Raw genomic sequence first — 20,222 nt, forward strand, 5'->3', positions numbered from 1 at the left:
GAAAGTGTGGAGTGCAGGGGAGTGGGAGAGCAGGCCCACATACAGCCAAGGCCAGGAAACAGAAAGGGAAGCTCTGAATGAAACCTAAGACTGGAATTGAAAAATGGCCTAGTGTCTAGGCTCTTTTAATGGCCCCAGGAGACTGAAAAGTTATGGAATCCAACTGACTTACCAGGTAGCAGGAAGGTGGGAGATGGGTGGGAGGTGTAACAGAGACTGGCTCATTGTAATAACTTGGACAAGTAAAGCAATTTCATGTTTATTCCTCAGTGAAAGGAGACCTCTCAAATAGGCTCCAGGGGAAGTTTCTAGGATCTTTCTACAAATTACATCAATTCTCCCTTGTTCCTATGCCTAATGTTTACCCTTATGTATGCACAAGTGCATGTGCACACGCACACGCACACAACACAGAGCACACACTGCTGAGAAAAGCCTCTGTGACTGGCAACATCTAACACAAGTCCTCATCTTACTGTCAGAACACGGCATTTTAACAAGAATATTCTCTGGCTCTGCTGAGAAGCAGAGTATCAGCAACAATCACAATTACAGAATCTCACACTTCTGTTCCATTTTTGTTTCAGGAGGTTTAAAACGCTTGGCAGACTTTAATTCATTAGCATGGGCATACATACTCGCCACCTGTGAGAGGAACAGCAATTATGAGGTGCTCTCGCCCACGTCTGATACGGCGCAATAAGATCCCAGGGCATCTGTCAGACGGTCATGTGGTCCTGTCTCAAGCATTCCTGAACAGTGTCATGACTGTTCCACAAAGGTTGAGACAACAACTCCTTTCAAGGCTTTCTGTGTCACCAGTGGCCAATGGGCTGCCATATTGGTTCTCTAGGCTTTACCCACAGTTGTTTCGTTTCTTCATTCTAACTTAGGTGTCACAGTTTCTAGAGATGCATAGAAAGATTGGCAAGGCCCCCAAGAAAAAGTCTTCTAACAAGAGCAAGGGTTTTTATGGTCTTGATCCCAGCTATATAGCAAACCTTTCCTCTTCCCCCACAAAGCACAGCAACCCACTTAATTAAAAACTTGGCCAAGTGCTGGAAAAATGCCCTGATCCTTATCACTTTCCAGGACCACAGAGACAGATGGAAATGGGTAAAGGGGAGGCTCACTCATATGACATGTTCCTCCCACTACCTGGCCTCTGCAAGGGTTGTTCCCTCTGTATGAAGCACACCCAATCCCTCTCTCTCCTCACTTAATTCCAACACCTCCTTCAGATTACAGCACAGGTCACTTCCCCAAGTATAGAGTAGATTGCTTTGCTGGATGTGCTCATTGGAGCACGTCCTGTCCTCTACATTTTCTTCACTTTGTAACAATTTACCGAGTTCTGAGATTATTTGATGGTGGTCTGCCTCCCTGTGGGCTCTTAACTTCGATGAATGCAAGGACCATGGCTATTCCACTCACCAATGCAGCTCTGGAAGGTAGCACATTGCCTGGTACACAGTAGTTAACCAATAAATATATCATGGATAAATCAACTAACCCCATTTTACCAAGAAACACAAACACATTCAGTAAATTTTTGTTGAATGAATTAACCAATATCTTTAAAACTATGAGAATACTAGCACCTACTTAATAATAGTACTTACCTAATAAAGTTATTAGGAGAATAACATTGTTGATGGAAATAAAAGATTTTTTTTTAATTTTTAATGTCTATTTATTTTTGAGAGAGAGAGAGAGACAGAGATAGAGAGAATGAGCAGGGAAAGGGCAGAGAGAGAGACACAGAATCCGAAGCAGGCTCCAGGCTCTGAGCTGTCAGCATAGAGCCCAATGCGGGGCTCAAACTCATGAACTGTGAGATCATGACCTGAGCCCAAGTTGGATGCTTAACTGACTGAACCACCCAGGCACTCCAATGCAAACAAAGATCTTAAACAGTGCTTGGCATGTAATAAGCACTCAAGAAATATGAGTTGATCTTATTATTAATAGTTATCCCCATAATAGGAAGATACTTGGAATTATTACCTGAAATGGGTTTTTTCTCCACATTTTCCGGTAACTCAGCCCTTCTTTCAGCCTGGGCAGCACTTTTGATGTGGACTTGGAGATTCAAAGGGCCCCTAAGCCATACAGCTAGTAAATGGCAGAGCTTGGATGCCAACTCACATCTCTCAGACCCCAAAACACCAGTGTGTCATCCACTTTTTCTCAAACCATCTAGCAATGACCAAGCGAATAATGAATAGAACTTCAACTTTATTCATTTTGAAACACCAGCTCTTAAGAAATTTGTCACCTGAAGAGGAAGCATTACTTTACTGAGGAATTGCCACCATGAGAAAAAGTATCTGAAATGATAATAACGTCACACCTTGCTAAGAAATAAATCCTCTCTGTTTATTATAACAAAGACAATGGCGTACCGATGCATTATTGGAAACAATTATCTCTACACTTAGCTCCCCAGAAGTTGCTGTCTCAGCCAATATTACTTAAAGACAGTGATGTTTTTCATTTTGTTTTCGTCCTGTGAAGTGTATTTTAAAAGTGAACGGGAGACCCTCTTTGAAAAATCGATTACATATTTCCATTTTAATGCAAACACTTAGTGTCCAACACTCGGCCTCACCATCTCATTAGCATTGGTGCACAGCACCACTGCAGACATTTATTTCAAAATCTTTTCTTTCCCCAGGCAGAGAAAGCAAATTGAGCAAATAGTTGCCCCGGCAGATAGTTGACCAAATGAAAAAAAATCGTGAAGACGGGTGGGGGACAAACTTTCAGAAGCAATGGGAAAGTATAAGGTAGCTTTAAATCCGTCATCTCTGGGGAGCTGTTAAGATGTTTATTTGTATTTTTAGGGGATCTTTCAAGCTGTGCTTTGCAAATATTACACCACCAAAACAATAATAGTAAATAAATAAAAAGGATTTTATGATGGTCAGTTTAGGTCCCAAGTGATCAGATAGATGCCTCTTTTCTTTATGTTGAGAAGTTACCTCCCTGAGGTTACTAGAAAAGGCCATTTGGAAATCCTTAAGATCTGAGAGGAAAGTGTTTGAAGCGCAATGCTAGGTTTAAATCCATTCCTGCGTAGTGAGCTGGTGTCCTGTTTCCAAAGCCAGGGAAGGCAGCTGTATCTTCCTGCGAAACAGCCTGTCTGGGCTACACACCTGGCACGCCAGGTAGGATTGAGGCAATTTAGGCTGAGTGCAAAGTGCTCCATTTCAGGCTGAAATCACGCCAAGGTGTCCTTACAAAAGCCACATTCAGCACCTCCAATTCCACATTCCATTCAGCGCTTTGTCTGCCATTATTACCCAGGATTCCAAAAGCACTTGGCTGCATTAAATAAGAGTCAGGAAGGACAACAATAGCAAGGAACTGCTGGAGGACTCAAAGCTGGAATCACCACGAGGGGAGCAGCCAGAGATGTCAGCTGAGCTCTGAAAATAGACGTGACTTAATGAGCAAGAGACAGGTTGGGTTTCTCTAAAAAGGCAGATTCAACCTGGTAAGAAGCAGATCATCACACACTGCTGATGGGTGCACCTCGGTTCAGCCACTTTGGAGAGGGCTATTTGGCAGTACTTATTAAAACTAAAACATGCACGTGCACTAGGACACAGATATACCTCTTCTTGGCATCTATCCTAGAGAAAGACGCAAATGGATGTAATGTGCACAAGAAAGGATACACAGAGATTTTCAACAGGGTTGCATGTAATAACCAAAAGGTGGAAAATGATCTAATACTCACCTACAGGGGAACAGTCACACTGTGGAAGACTGTGCAAAGAGGCTATGCCCTAAGCAGGACAGACAACAATATCCACACTCACCTGCCCAGGAGTTAAGACATTCCAGAAACTCTTCCAAGTGCCTCAACACTTTGACCCTTTGAATCCTTATAATAGTCCTTGAGAAGATTCTCTAACTGTTCTCACAGGGTAACTAAAGCAGCAAGACGTTAAATAACGTGCCTAGGATCACACAAATACACAAGGCATTTAAACTCAGGCCATCCAGCTCCAAAAGTCACACTGCTTTCCAAGGAATTTTAAAAACATATTGTTTTCCTTTGAATTCAAAAAAGCAAGTTGCAGAACGATACATCCAATGTGCACCTGCCAGCCAGAGGCTCAGCTTTGTGGCCCATGGTCTCCCATTCTCTGAACTGTATTGAATGGACTTGACCAACACCTGCCTCTCACCCACCCCTTCCTCTGTTTCCCAGGCTATTGTTCCCCTAGGATAGCACTTTATTATGTTTAGATATGTTCATACACTGCCAGGTCTTGATCAAGTTTGTAGTCCCGGAGGCCCTTTTGTCCTTTTAGGATGTGCCCCGCCCAAAACCAGAAGTGGGAGGAGGAACTACATGGAATGGTTCAGAGAATGGATTCTGAAATCTAAGAAACCTTGGCTTGAATCTGTGCTCCAACTGTGAGTGCTTGGGCAAGTGATTTCACTTTTTTGAGCCTTGTTTTCCTCATCTGTAAAATGGGGATATTAATAGTTCCTACCTCACAGGTTATGAGGATAATGTATGGGCAATGTTTCGCATAGTTCTGTTACATCATTAAGACTCTGTCTGGTCCATGCTTTTTCGGGGGTGATCACATTTTCCTATTTCTTCCTTCTTGGGGAGGTGTTTAGTCTACCCCAAAGAGGAAGGGTAGCAAATTCAGTTCAACATGTAATATTCACTGACCACATTACAGACATTTGCCACCGGGAGCTATCTGGTACACTACATCTCTTCCTGTTGGCACACTGATTTTCATTTTTTTCCCATCAAATTCCCATTGAGAGTGGCTCTAAAATGAGTGCCCCTAGCTACTATGGAAGGTGTAAGGGGAGAATAACTCAGGTCCCTCTAGCCACATGCCTTCTTGGGGACTTGGAATCTTGAGCTTCTGACTGAAGGACACAGAGATGGTTGAAGTTATGAACCAATTTCTGCTGTTGGATGTTTGCTATAATTCCTGGTGCTCATTCCCTTACAAGCCTGCTCCTCTAGCCCGTTATTCATTCCATGTGCCCCCCCCCCCATATCCTTCTAATATATTCTCTTTTAGTGGAAGAAAGCCAGAGCCAGGTTTCTGGGTCTTGTCACCAAGAAGGCTGCCTCATTACATCTGCTGTGCACAAGGTGCTGTGGGTATGGAAACTAAAGACACCAGTAGTCTCTGCGCTCGAGTTGTCCACAGCCTCACAGAGTTCAGAGCATTCTCATCAGGTGCTTGGTTATATAGTACCCTCCCTTTCCACCTCCCCCCAAAGGCAACATCTGTTAGAGCTGAGACAAGAGAGGAGGGCAGGAGAGCCATGACTGGACCAATGGTATTTGACTTCTCTGCCTACTCCAACCCTATTCCAGAAACCAGAGACCATACCCAAGCTTAATCTTATGGGCCTCTTTAGAAGTCTGGCTAATTAATGGCTGTAAAAGCAGTTTGGACTTTGTAAGCCTTTTATAATGTGCCTCATTTAGACATAATGGGCTCAAGATTGCCTCTGGCATCCTCAAGAAAATTAAAAATCCAGTAGGCAGTGGAATTGCCTCAATGTGGTTTTCCTATTACTTTTATTTTTATTATGATTGCAAATAGTGGCATTACTAATGGTACCTTGGACGAGGAAGCCTTTCCGGGGAAGGCCTAACTATTTCCCTACATCCACAGCATGATTTATTGGTCCTCTAGCCAGCCGCATGCTGGCTCCTTCTGCATGATGTCATTTAATTCTTGCCAAATGGAGGGGAGTTGGAGGGTTCCCCAACATGTGGAGTCGTTCCTAATATGGGTCCATGACAAACAGAGACACCATTCATTACCCTCCAGCTTGACAACATAAGTCCTAATTGGTATTTGTCTAATCCTTGGCTTTGGACAAGCAGGTGTCTTGCCTGTATGGAGTAGGAAAGATTTGGTGTTCTGGAAGTCTGGGATAGCATGCCGCGTAGAAAGATGGCAGTTTATGAACTAGGCAGAAGAGGCACGACTAGTAATAATAATAATAATAATAATAATAATAATAACACTATCCATCAGGACCTTTAGTTGCAAATCACCAAAGTACCTCTACCAAGTTTAACAGAAGAAAAATTTTTAATAATATCAGGAAGTTCCTGGAATCCCCAATGAGGGTCAAAGAATCTTGATCAGGGAGTATATTTCTAGGAATGAAACCTGAATTATATACCTTCGGCAAAGATGACTGCTACCCCTATTTGTCACAGACACCTCAGCTACTATTAGTAACTCTGGGTTTGAAACATCACCCTCTGCCACTGTTACCCCTAAAAGGTTGGGTGGTGTGTCTGCCATCATGCTCATTCAAAAATGGATTCCACCTGTACCTGCCAGCCAGCATCACTTACCATCAAATTTTTTACCATCGAATTTTTGCATAGGTGAATCAGATTGGTGGGATTAAGTCAGAGGCATGCCAAGGGCAGTGGGAGGGGTCTGCCCTTGGTGCAAAGAGCAAGAGAGTGCAGGATTAACAGAGAATTTAAAAGCAATAAATAATAATAAAACTGACTTCAATCACTCTGCTTTAATTATTACCATGAACCGGTAATTTCAAATGATGTCCATGATTCAATACACCTCTGGATGGGGCAGACTATGCCCATCCTTCCTCCTAGGTAGGCCACTGGATTAATTCACATTTCTATAGGGGCGCCACCTACAAAAGGGAGGGTGCATCTGATAACAATAGAACCTACCTCATAGAGTTATTGCAAAAAAATAAATCAATATTGTAAGGATGTCCTCTCTCCTCAAATCGATCTAGAGACTGTAATCCTGATCAAAATCCCAGCAAGTTTTTGTTTGGGTGGAAATTTATACGGTAATTTTAAATATGCATGGAAAATCAAAGACCCAAGATTATCACAGAGAAGAACAAAGTCAGATGATTTTCACTACTAGATATCAGGGGTTATTATAAAGCCAGAGTAATTAAGGGAGCATGCTTTGATACAAGAAAGATAAATAGACCAGTAAAATAGCATTGAGAACTCAGAAACAAATCCACACACGTAAAGACACCTGATTTATAATAAAGGTGCCACTGAAGAGGAATGGAGAAACAATGGCTTTTTCAATAAACGGTGCTAGGTCAATTGGCCATCCATAAGGAAAAATCTGAATCTTTACCTCTATCTCATACTACACACAAAAATCAATTCCAGTGGATTGTAGATCTAAATGTGAAAGGGAAAAATGATAAACCTTCTAGAAGACAATATAGGAAAATATCTTGAGCTTGAGGTAGGCAAAGATATCTTAAACAGGACACAAAGGAACTGCAAAAGGTGAAGCCTCATTGTGCAGGTGGTTCAGAATAAGAAAACCCACAAATCAAAGTCCTTGTCTAAGTTTTCTCCTTTAAAGTTTCACTGCCTTAGAACCTTTTAAAAATCTCAGAATATTCAGGCTGAAGCATTCCAGAGTAGGAGGGAATTTCCCATGGTGCTTTACATGGGAAGCATCTATGTCTAGGCTACTTTTATAGAGGCAGTGACTCTAATACCATATATAGTGATTGTTGTCTCTGTGCCAGGCACTGTGCAAAACACTTTGCATCATTCTCTTATTTATCTCTATTTCAGCCAGTGGTTGATGCCTGCAAATCTGTCACCATGGAAACCACAACACAAGAAAATCTACCTTCTAATCTCTCTCTACTACTTCATCCTTTAATATCTAAATTTTTTCATTTACAAAATTAAGACACAAAGAATCAATCAAGAAATGTTGAAGTGAATGTTTCCCACTGTATTGTTTTGTTTAATTTACAGTAAAATTTAACAACAATTTGATAACTTAAACTTTACAAAATATATTCCCATGCATTTCCTTATAGAATCTCTATGAAATAGCTATGCCTGGCATTGTAATTCCCATTTTCCAAATGGATAAGGCGAGGAATGCAAAAAGCTCCTATCAGGGGCTGGAACCCATGCTAAACATTATAAGCCACATCCAGCATGAGTGGAAGAGTTAGCTATTTGGTTTTGTAGAGGCATGCTCAAGTGAAGAATGGTATTAATATATTTGAGATTTCTTCCTTAGAAGTAAGTAAATGCAGGGTGCCTGAGAGGCTCAGTCAGTTAAGTGTCTGAATTCGGCTCAGGTCATCATCTCACAGTTCATGAGTTTGAGCCCTGTGTCGGGCTCTGCTGACAGCTTGGAGCCTGGAGCTCAGAGCCTGGAGCCTATTTTGGATTTGTGTGTGTGTGTCTCTCTCTACCCCTTCCCCCCCGCCTTGTGTGCTCTCGCGCGCTTGCTCTCTCCCCCTCTCTCTCAAAGTTAAATAAACATTTAAAAAGTTTTAAAAGAAAAAGAAGTAATTGCAGAGGATGAGGGCAGGAGCATGCTCAGCCTTCACTCCAATTAGCCTAGTTGAGAATCTGCTCCCTGATTCCTAAATTGGTCCTCCTGGTCTCCAGTTTTCCCTGATTTCACACAGATCATGGCAACACTTTCAGATTTATCTGTCTACAACAGAGCTGTGATATGTAACTTCCTTGCCCCAGGCCATCAACAGGTCTTTACTTTTTAAAAAATATAGTATTTAGGGGCTCCTGGGTCCAGGAGCTCAGTCCATTGAGCATCTGACTTTAGCTCCGTTGTGATTTCATGGTTCGTGAGTTCAAGCCCCATGTCGGGCTCTGTGCTGTCAGCACAGAGTCCACTTCGGATCCCCTGTCTCCCTCTCTCTGTGCACTTCCCCTGCTCACTCTCTCAAAAACAAACATTAGAAAGTATTTATATAGTATTTGTAATCAAATTCCATTAGAAATAAATCTTGGTTCAAATTCTGACACCAGCACTTACGAATTCAGTGGTTTTGGTCTACTTGTCTGAGTCTCAGTTTCCTTGTCTGTAAAATGGGGATAAGACTAGGGTCAGTTGGAGGGTAAAAGGGATATTTTAAGTATAATGACTGAGTGCATTGATGTGCTGGTTTTAAAAGACAGAATTGACCATTTGCTTCAGTTAACAATACAAATTTTTCTCTTTTTTCTTTTTAGAGCTTGCTGTGCACCAAGTTCTATGCTCGCACTTTTCATGCAGGCCATTACCAAACCTGCACAACCACCCCGAGGTTAGAATTACTATTTTCTGCATTTTTATATACACAAGGAAACTGGAACTCAGAGGTGTCACCCAGCTGGTAAATGGTAGAATTTAGTTTTAAACTCATATCTCACTGAGTTTGAAACTCATACTCTTCACTGCTATATGTGGACCACCAACATCAAAATCACCTGAGGGTGGCAATTGCAGAAATGCAGATCTCTGTGCCCCAGTCCAGACTTCCAACAGAACCCATTTTCATCTTTCTTCTTGTGGCTGAGAATATGGCTGCATAGCTAGAGACCCGATTTCCCTGTCTGCTTTGTAATTAGATGCAGTTGTGTGACAAGTTCTTGCCAGTGCGATGTGAGCAGAAGTAACAGGTGCCAGCTCGAAGCCAAGGTGAGTAAGAAATAGATGCATCTTCTCCAGCCACTCCCACTGACTAGAATCTAGACATGGTAGGAACTCAATCTTGACTGAGCAGATGATGACAAGTTTATAGAAGGTAGAGGAGCCTCATGATGGAAGAAACCTGGGTCTCTGCAACCATCCTAATCTTAGCCACTTCAAATTATCAGTCATTTATCAGGCACATGAATCTATGATTTGGGCAGGCACCAGGGGATCCCTGGAGGGAAGGGGATGGGGATGGGGATGGCACCAGGTGGGAAGGTTCCACTGGACCAGAGGGTCCACTTCCATAGTAATTCATGCCCATGGTGGGAAAGTTGATTCTAGCTCTCAGCTGAAAGCTTAACTGGGGCTGACTACCACATGTCCCTCTTCTTCTTCCACATGTGCCTCCTCACAGGCTTTTGGGCTCCCACATAGCATGGTAGCTGGGTTCAAAGAGTGAGTGTTCCAAGAGAAAAAAGTGGAATCCTATAGTCTCTTAAGGGCTGTGGCCAGACACTAGTATAGGGTCACTTCTAAAACATTCTGTTGGTCAAAGCAAGAGGAGGGGACATCAACCTCATTTCTCAATGAGAGGAATGTCAAATAATACATGGCCATCCTTAACCTGCCACATCTCATGAAACAAAGATATCCACCAATCAGGAACACTCACTTTGGATTGTAATGTGTGTGGGAGAAATAAGTTCGGTGTTCTATAAGTCATGTTATTATTGGGCCTTTTGCTACAACACCTTAGCCTTCTGCCATGACAGATACAGTGAATCAGAATGGAAGCTGGGGGGTCAAGAATCTACAAACAAGCAAACTGATGGCTTCATGCATGCCAGAATTTAAGACCCACTCTGCTAAGCAACACAGCTACTCCATTCAGTGTCTGACTTCCCAATGACTCTGAGATAGATAAGCCCTTTTATCTGATTGTTCATGGGGTTCACATCTTGGAACAGACAATCTCTCCACAGGGCTGGTTTGAAGATCCATGACCTTGCTAAATCCCACTTGGAGATACCTAGAGGGGTCTTGGGAGTTCATCTAGCAAAATCCTCTCTGGTACAGGGGCCCTAATACTCTAGGGTTACAGGATGCTCCCATCGAAGGAAAAAATTCCAGAAGCCCAGGTAAAAGGAAATGTTTTCTGATTGTCTTTTCTAAGATGCAACTACTATCATATAAAAGGATTGAACTATTTCAGAGGCGTGAAAAATCAGAACCTGAAAGTCTAACAGTGTTGCTTAGCTGGGTGGATCTCAAATACCACAGACATGATATTAATTAATGGTGAATAACTTTGTAGGCTACATATATTTTACATAACAGGGAGCTGGGTTCCCATACCAACATGTTAAAACTCTCTATGCAAGAAAGTTGCAGAAAAGAGCAGCAGTATTTAGAGCAATTAGTGAAGACATCCAACCAACAAAACGACAGTTTTTAGACAAACAGCTGGTTATTCAAGGCTCTTAGCACCTGGGGGAGGGAATGTCTTACAAAATCAGGTCCCTGATTCAACAACTTTCTCCTCTTCTTAGTTCATATCCAATTCTGTTTGAATATTAAGCTTCCTTATGGTTAATATTGGGTCCCTGCAGACTTAATTTGGCAATCTTCCTCAAAAGAGATGATAATACCAGCCCCATGAGGTTGTTACAAAGATTAAATAAGATAATAGAGATATTCATGCAATGAATATTCACAATGAAGATCCACAGAACATGTAGTACAATGTTCAGAACAACACGCTGCATGGTAAATAGAAGTCCCTCTCAGTCCTTCTCAGTCTGAGGAAATAGCTTCTAAATTAGGAATGGCAGCTGTTATGAGCTGTTTGTCACTCCAAAATTCATATGCTTTGAAATCCTAACCCCCAATGTAATGGTATTAGGAGGTGAGGCCTCTGGAGGGTAGAGGCCTCATGAATAGGATTACTGCTCTTATAAAAGGGACCCCAAAGAGCTCCCTCACTCCTTCCATCATGTGACAACATAGAGAGAAGTCAGTCACCTATGAACCAAGAAGTAGGTCTCACTTCCCAGGACTTCTCAGCCTCTGGAACTGTGACAAATGTTTGTTGTTTAAGCCACACAGTCTATGGCACTTTTGTTATAGCAGCCAGAACAGACTGAGACAGCAGCACATCAATGTTTGGTTTGCTACATGCAATGACTTTTTTTTAAGTTTTTTTTTTTTTAACGTTTATTTATTCTTGAGACAGAGAGAGACAGAGCATGAACGGGGGAGGGGCAGAGAGAGAGGGAGACACAGAATCAGAGGCAGGCTCCAGGCTCTGAGCCATCAGCCCAGAGCCTGACGCGGGGCTCGAACTCACAGACCGCGAGATCGTGACCCGGGCTGAAGTCGGACGCTCAACCGACTGAGCCACCCAGGCGCCCCTTTTTTTAAGTTTAAATTAGATTCCAACATAAAAATCAGAAGGTTTCACATGAAAATTCAGATTTCTGGTTTCTTCTAAAAGAATAGAAGAAACTCTAGAAACCCAGACCACAGCTCTAGAAACATGGCCCCTATAGGCAGGAGTTTGAGAACTAGTATCTGATAATGTTCTCTCTCATCAAGTTTTGTTTCCAAGGCCTACTTCCCTGGGCTCTTAATTTGTCTTCTTGGTCTGGGAGAGTGACCAGGAAAAGAGTCTGTTGAAAGCTCTGATGTCACCATGAATTTTGAGTGGAGAAAACTGCCTTTGATGCTTGGCCAGGAGCTGGGTGCATGTAATGACAAAAGATGTGCTAACAGTAAGTGTTTCTGGAAAAGATAATGCATCTTCATTATGGCTTCCCTAGCTAATTACCATCCGGCCAGAAAACTGCTTTCAGAGTCATCGTGTTTTATTTACCTATTGATTTGGTGGAATCCTACTATACTCAGGGCACCATGTTCTGTCCTATGGAACATAAAAAACTGTCAAGAAAGAGACCTCATCTGGCTAACCCTTGTTCACTATTTAAAGTCTTAGTATTAAAATCCCTCCCTCCACAAAGCCCTCCCTAATTGCTCTAACTAGGTTAGACTTCTAAGTCTACACTCCGAACTTTTCCTTTGTCCCATTCTATGAACTTGGCTAATGTCTTTATCTATCCCCTTCTTCTGAGTTCCTTATGGTGTCCTGTTACTTGTTGCATCCCCAAGTCCTAACACAGTGCATGATACCCAGAGGGTCCTTAACAATATGCTGAAAGAAAGAATAAATGAATGTGAGTGAAAACATGAATGAATGGATGGATGAATGACAGAAGATTTCATGTTTATGCAACTAACTGCAATAGAAATGAGGAGTGGGGCAAATGCATTCATTGGTTAACTGGTCATTTGTTAAACATTTTTTTTTTTTAATTTTTTTTTTTCAACGTTTATTTATTTTTGGGACAGAGAGAGACAGAACATGAATGGGGGAGGGGCAGAGAGAGAGGGAGACACAGAATCGGAAACAGGCTCCAGGCTCTGAGCCATCAGCCCAGAGCCCGACGCGGGGCTCGAACTCACGGACCGCGAGATCGTGACCTGGCTGAAGTCGGACGCTTAACCGACTGCGCCACCCAGGCGCCCCTTGTTAAACATTTTAAATATCACCCCTGAATACAGAAGACTTAAATGCCCAGTGCATTAACAGTTATAATTAGTTAATATCTATAATGATTATGAGCAGATAATTAAAGTATTTTGCACTAAAAGTGGCTGTTCTCTTGCATCAGGGAATTCTAGTATAAACTTTTTTATATAAAGGAAACTCCTGGAACACAATAGATGCTCAATCCATGCTACAATAGTTAGGAGGGCTGAGACTGGCAATATTATACCTGTTACCTTCACTGCTATGCCTTCAGCACAGAATTTGGTACACAGTGTTTAACAAATACCAGGTAAATAAACTATTCAATTAATGAGGAATTAACAATATTAGCTCAGAGATAAAAGTTAGTCTGATTTTCCTAAGGGCAGTTTGGATCAGCCATAAAGCCCCTGAGAGTATTCTGGGATACTTAGGGTCAGTGATAGGAAGGTCAGTTTTCAGCCTGGGGAGAAGTGGAAGGTGCTCCAGGATCCCAAAGGCCAGGCTACTTATCTATTATCTAGTCTTTTTGAGGGTCATGCCCAAGGCAATTGCCACAAAGGGCACCTTATCTCTGGCAGCACAGGGAGCTGAGGGCTCCAGATAAGCCCTGCAGGTGAGTGGGACAGTCCCAGATGGGGCTCCTGATTAGAGGTGAACATTCTGAGATTTGCAGGGGTCTGGGGTCTGGCCCAGGGCATTTCAGACTTCTCTATAGAAGAGTCTCTTTGGATCTCACATAAAGTTGCAGAGCTGAGAGGCTGGGAGGTAGCAGGGAGAGAGAAGAAGAAAAAGACCAGAGATGGAAAGAGAGTAATGGAGACACACACACACACACACGCACGCACGCACGCACGCACACATGGGCTCAGATGCACAGAGAGATGCACAGTGGGCAGGACAGGAGAAACAAAAGACCCAGAGTCAAAGCAAGAGCCAGGACTGGAAAGAATCAGAGGCAGGAACTCACAGAAAGACACGTAGCCACAGACCCAGGAAAAGGGAAATACAGAAGAGAAACACAGGGAGGTAGAGTCTCGGAGATATTCACCCAATGAGACAACACAAAATAGAGAGACAGAGATGACAGAGATGAGAGAGTGTCTCAGAGAGACACAGATGGACTAAAGAAGGACAAACACAGAAAGACAGAGATGGAGAGAAACCTAGGAGATTAAAACAAAATAAATCAGGGACACCAAACAAGAGGTACACAAGGTGAAGAGTGGAGGAAAGGTAAGGAACAGAGGGACAGGATGAGCAGGTAACCCTGTGGGTCAGCTCATCTGGAACAGCTCTTTGTACTTGCTAGAGATTTTGATTCTGTAGCCCTGGGGAGAGCCTGGGCACCTTAAGTTTTAAAAGCTTCCTGGGTGACTCTCATGTGCAGCCTGGATTGAGAACCACTGCTTAAGGCAAGGGTTTTGGTCAGTAGAAGAACTGTATCAGAGTTATTTGGGGTGTTTGCTAAAAAATATCCTTGGCTCTTAGGGGCATCTGGGTGGCTCAGTTGGTTAAGTGTCAGACTCTTGATTTAGGTTCAAGTCAGGATCTCATGGTTCATGGATTTGAGCCCCGCGTTGGACTCTGCAGTCACAGCTCAGAGCTTGCCTGGGATTCTCTCTCTCCATCTTCCTCTGCCCCTCTCTCTCTGCCCCTCCCTCTCTCTCTCTCTGGCTCTCTCTCTCCCAAAATAAATAAACAAACATTAAAAAAAATCCTTGGCTCTTGAGCCCTTCCAGAGCTCTGAATCAAACCTATGAGTGTGGAGCCTAGGAACCTGTACTTTTGTATGCTTCTCTGGGGATTCTGAGACATAATTCAGTTTGATAAATGTCCTGATCTGGTAGCTTTAGGGAAACCACACACACACACACACACACACACACACACACACACCCCTCAGAGTATGTTTGGTGACAGTGTCCCTAGGTACTAGGGCTGGTCTTTATAAAAATTCCCTTGCCCAACCTGTCCTTATTTGTGGAAATGGCAAGATTCAAGGTCAGAAAACCAGGTCACAGTACTGTCTCCTACATGCTGAATGGCTCTAGACATGTTGTTCAACTTCTCTGAGCTTTTCGTTACTCATCAATACAGTTAGGTTAATAATCTCAGCTCTGCCTAGCCAACAGGCCCTTGTGGTAATCAAATGAGATATAAAATGTAAATCTGCTTTGTGAGCTAGAAAGCATTACAGTGCTATCATTTATTATTAACAGCATCACAATTATTAATAGGTGCGATGTCTTTTTCCAACATTGACAACCAATTCCCCAATTCTTTGATACCAACTGAATATCCAACAATTCAACTCTGACACTATTCAGAGTTAGTGCAGATTCTAAAAATTAAGGGCTCAGCCCACAAACTGCCCCCACTTTAGACAACAGCCACAAATGGGGTGCCCAGGGTACCCACACTTCTTCTGTCCAGCCAACCCAACTATAAATTCAAGGGCTCCTGTGACTCCCTCCTTGGATTTGATAATTTTCTAGAATGGCTCATGGAACTCAGGAAGGTGCTATACTTATGGCCACAGTTTATTATAAAAGAGACAAACAAACATCCAGATGAAGAAGTACCTAGGGTGAGGTCCAGAAGGAGCACAGAAACCTCTGTGTCCATGAGGTTGGGATGTCCCACCCTTGCTGCATGTAGATGTGTTCACCAACTTGGAAGCTCTCCAAATCTTGCTCAAGAGTGTTTATAACCTACTCTCCAGCTCTCTTCCCCTTTCCAGAGATAGGGGAAGCTGAAAGTGACCAGACCCATCCTGAGGCTATTTAGGGGCTCCACCCTGAGTCAACTGTCATAAACTCAAGTGTCTAGAAAGGAGTAGAAAGTTATGAATAACAAAAGGCATTCCTATCATTCTGGAAATTCCAAGGGTTTTAGAAGTTCTGTACCAGAAACCAGGGACAAAGACCAAATATATATTTTATTATACCACAACATATAACAGCTACTGAGTGCCTACAATCTTCTAAGTGCCCTGATAAATACTTCACATGCTTTATTGCATTGATTCATCATAACAACTTCATGACATGAATATATTATTAGCATTATTATTATCCCATTTACAAATGAACATTATGAACAAATGAACATTATGTCCATTTTACAAATGAACAAATAGAGACTTAGAGAGATGGAATATTTTGCCCAGGGTCACAAAATAAGCAAATAACAGAGCCGGATCTCTTACCATCTTAGATCTGAAAGGAATCTCAAAGACAAGTCTATATAACAGTCTCTCTCTATAAGAAGAACCACTAAAAGTTCAGAGAAATTAAATGCCTGACCAAGGTCATAGAGAGAGTCACTGCTATATCGTACTGCAAATTACTTTAAACAAATTACATAAGCCTGACTGACAACAGGCTTATGTATGTAGAAAGTCCTAATGAATTCATACACACACACACACACGCATGCACGCACACACACATCTACTAGAATAAGTGAATTTAGCAAAATCACAAAATACAAGTCAATATGTAATTCAAATAAGTTTCATTTTTAGTGGCAACAAGTTAAAAAACAAAGTTAGGAAAACAACAGAATTTACAAAAGTATCATCAAAGATACAATAATTAGGAATAAATTTAATGAAAAAATGTATAAGATCAGTTTGCTGAAAACCAAAGAAGAATGCTAAAAGAAATTAAAGGCCTGAATAAATGGAATGATATACCATGTTCATGGATCAGAAGACTTAATGTGAAGATGCCCATTCTCCCGCAAACTGAATGCAATCCCAATCAAAATCAGACTGAAAGATCTAAGAAGCTAATTCTAAAAGTTCAGGAAAAAGCAAAAGACCTATGAATACTTTGCTAGGGCTGCCATAACAAACACTATGTGGCTTAAAATTTATTGTCTCAAGGTTCTAGAGGCTAGAAGTCCAAGACTGAGATGTTGCCAGGACTGGTTCCTTGTGAGAACTGTGAAAAAACTCTGTTCCATATGTCTTCCCTAGCTTCTAGTAGTTTGCTAGCAATCCTTGATGTTCCTTGGTTTGTAGAAGCATCACTATGATCTCTGCCTTCATATTCACAGGTTCTCCCTGTGTGCATGTCTGTGTCCAAGTTTCCCTTTTTTAAAATTTTAATTTGTTTATGTTTATTTATTTTTGAGAGAGAGCGAGAGAGAGAGAGAAGGAGAGAGAGAGAGGGAGAAAACATGAGTGGGGGAGGGGCAGACAGAGACAGAGAGACAGAATCTGAAACAGGCTCCAGGCTCTGGGCTGTCAGCACAGAGCCCGACACAGGGCTTGAACTCATGAATGGTGATATCATGACCTGAGCCAAAGTCGGAGGCTTAACTGACTGAGCCACCCAGGCGCCCCTAAACGTCCCCTTTTTAAAAGGACACAAGTCATGATAATTTAGGATGTACCTACAGAACTCATTTCAACTTGAAAACTTCTATAAAGACCCCATCTCCAAATAAAGTCACATTCTGAGGTACTTCAACATACAAATTTTGAGACATGACAACCTAGCCAAGCCAAGACAATTTTAAAGAAGATCTTACATTACCTGATTACTATAAAATAACAGTAATGAAGATAGTGTGCTAGAGTGATATAAAAACAGATAAAACACATAACTGGGACAGAATAAAGACTCTAGAAATAGGCCCACATGTTATAGTCAATTGGTTCTCTACAAAAGCAGCAAAGCAATTCTATGGAAAAAGGAGTCTTTTAACAAATGGCGCTGGAATAACTAGATATGCAGATTAAAATAAAAAAAAGAATCTCAATCCCTATATCCCACATATCAAAAAATTAACTCAAGATGACTCATAGACCTAAACATAAGAGTTAAAACTATAAAGCTCCTAGAAGGAAACATGGAAGAATATGTTGTAATAAGCCAACTTTCTTAGGGCACAGAAAGCACTAACCATAAATTTTTTTTTAATTTATAAATTGGATGCCATAAAAATTTAAAACTTCTGTTCATTCAAAAGACACCATTAAGGAAATTAATAGGGAAGCCATAAACTGGAAGAAAATAGTCATAATACATATATCTGATAAAGTACTTGCTTCCAGAATATAAAAGAAACTCTTACATCTCAATAATAAAAAGAAAAACAGTCTAGTAAAAATGGTCAGAAATCTTGAAAAGACCCTCCACAAAGGAAGATACACAAATAACTAATGAGTATGTGAAAATGTACCAACGCTATTAGCCATCAGGGAAACGCAAACTAAAACCAGATTGACAAAACACTATATGGCCATCAGAATGGTTTCTAAAAATCTAGCCAACATAAAATTTCAGCTAGGATGTAGAACAACCAACAGTTTCAAACATTTTGAAAGGAGACAGGAAAAAATATACAACCATTTTGAAGAAAAAGCTATAAGTGTTTTATAAAATTACATATACATGTACTCCTTAATCCAAGGAAACCAATTTTTAGCAACTTACCCCCAAAATGAAAACATATATTTGCACAAAGACTTTATTTACCACACATATTTTATTTATAATAACCAAAAGTTGGGAATGGCCCAAGTGTCTATTCGTAGATGAACAGGTAAATAAACTGTGTACATCCATACAATAGGACATGATACAGTAATAAGAAGGAATAGATTGCTGTTCCATTAACCAAATGGGTGACTCTCACTGACATAATGTCCAAGAGAAGACAGATACAATAGAATACATAAGTATGATTCCATTTGATATGCAGTTCAAAAACAGGGAAAATAAATCTGTAGTGATAGAAGTCCAAAGAAGTGATCACCTCTGAGTTGAATATCAACTGGAAAGAGTCATGAAGGGGTCTTCCAGGGTGCTGCGAATGTTCTTTAACTTCATCGGAGAGTGAATATATGTTTAAGACTTGTACACTCTAATTATGTTATCCCTCAATTTTAAAAAATTATAAAAATCATGGCAACTCTGCCTCACATTTAAAAAAATAAAATATCAGTGCTTTAGCATCATAGAAAATAAATACCAAAATACTGGGATGGCCTGTGGGTCATGATTTTGATCATTGTCCATGAAGGTGGCCATCCTGCAGGTAGTTGAGAAATGACAATAGCGCTTGTGACTTTGCCAGGAAGGTGTGAGGCTTCAGAACTCAACTAGCTCACCAAGATAACAGTGGTTTCCTAAATGAGAAGAACCCACCACCCTCATTAAAGGAAGTGGGATTTTACTGGAGCCCACCTGTGAAAGGATTCGATATATATGCAAATATGTCCATAGGAAATTAATGCAAAGCCATGACAGAGCGAGTGCTCTCCATAAAGATGACAGAGCAATAAAAATGAAACTACCTTAAAAAAAAAGAAGGGTGCAAGTGTCAATAAAACAGGGTGGTTATTGACCTTGGAAGGGCTCTGCATTTTGGGTTTACTGGTGGCAAAATGAGTCTGGAAAGGCCTGGTACCTGTCTTCTTAGGAGGAAGGTGATCAGCCAGGTAGCAGGCAGATAATACTTTAAGGTGTTGTCTCAGACCTCATTTAAGGAGGAAGGCAATGATCAGAGGTAGATTCGTTCATAAGCAAGAAAATGAAATACAAGATAAACTCTTTTCTTTAATTGGAGGCTGGGTTCACTGATGCCTGTGTTTACTAATTTCTATTAGGGACTACTTACTATGCACCTGGTATACACCTTAGACAATTTAGCAGAACAGTTTTGGGGTCAGATTTCTTGGACTTAAATACTGACCCTACAGCTTATTAGTATGTAACCTTGGACAAATGACTTAAAACCTGCGTCTCAATTTTCTCAGTGTAAATGAGGCATAATAGGGTTAAGCACAATAAATGATGTATAATGGGGTTACTGTGAGGATTACATTATGGAGTAATACACGTAAAGAATGTTTAAACAGGACCTGCTACATATAAATGACAGCTATTTTTTATTAATGATGCTCTTCTCATGGACCACAGATGCAGAAGCACACAGATACACATAAACATGCATATACACAAACAAGATGCAAAGAAAGTGGCCAACACAAAAACCATATGAAATTTGTTTAAGATTCATTAGTTGGGTACATAGTGCATGCGAACCCCCATGCTAGGAATGGCTGTGCAGTGATTACCAATACATGCCCTTGAGGAGCAAAGAGTCTAGTGGAGAAGTCACATATGAGGCAAGCAACT

The sequence above is a fragment of the Lynx canadensis genome, chromosome D3 (assembly GCF_007474595.2).
Source record: "Lynx canadensis isolate LIC74 chromosome D3, mLynCan4.pri.v2, whole genome shotgun sequence".
Lineage (NCBI taxonomy): Eukaryota > Metazoa > Chordata > Mammalia > Carnivora > Felidae > Lynx > Lynx canadensis.